This window comes from Babylonia areolata, chromosome 10 (assembly GCF_041734735.1).
Source record: "Babylonia areolata isolate BAREFJ2019XMU chromosome 10, ASM4173473v1, whole genome shotgun sequence".
NCBI classification, from domain to species: domain Eukaryota; kingdom Metazoa; phylum Mollusca; class Gastropoda; order Neogastropoda; family Buccinidae; genus Babylonia; species Babylonia areolata.
Genome location: NC_134885.1, coordinates 10,664,681 through 10,665,066, shown reverse-complemented (window position 1 = coordinate 10,665,066; position 386 = coordinate 10,664,681). Strand labels below are relative to the sequence as shown.

General features: G+C 59.1%; 1 protein-coding gene across 1 annotated transcript in view; it reads left to right on the top strand.

The window, feature by feature from the left end:
- Positions 1-218: 218 nt before the first annotated feature.
- The window catches only part of LOC143286766 (uncharacterized), a 335,447-nt gene continuing 335,279 nt past the window's right edge, over positions 219-386 (top strand). Inside the window, exon 1 of the mRNA XM_076594531.1 lies at positions 219-386. This exon is cut by the window's right edge and continues 63 nt beyond it. The gene's annotated coding sequence lies outside the window, so the exon portion shown is untranslated.

Here is a 386-nt window from a genome sequence, read left to right as displayed (position 1 = left end):
GAGGAAGAGGACGAGGAAGAAGAGGGCTCCGGTACTCTCTTGCTGACGTCACCAGGCAGAGGCGTGTATTGATTGGCTGGTGGGCTGGGGGCAACTATATAGCGCCCTCCTTCGCTACTCCTGCCCTTTACAACCAATCGCCGCGGTCTTTGACGCGCTCACCCACGCACGCATGCCGCCGCCAACCACCAAGTGCTTGCTTTAGCTTCTTTAAAACCTGTCCGGGGCGTTGTCTGTTTGGGGGCAGAAACCAAAGTCTTTGTTCACCGGACCGTGAGTGGACGACTGGCTTGCCTCCCTTCCACCTGGGAGTGGACGCACCTGTCCTTCCGGTTCCGATTCATCCATCCGGCCAGCCATTCCGCCCGCCAGCCACCTGCTTTCTT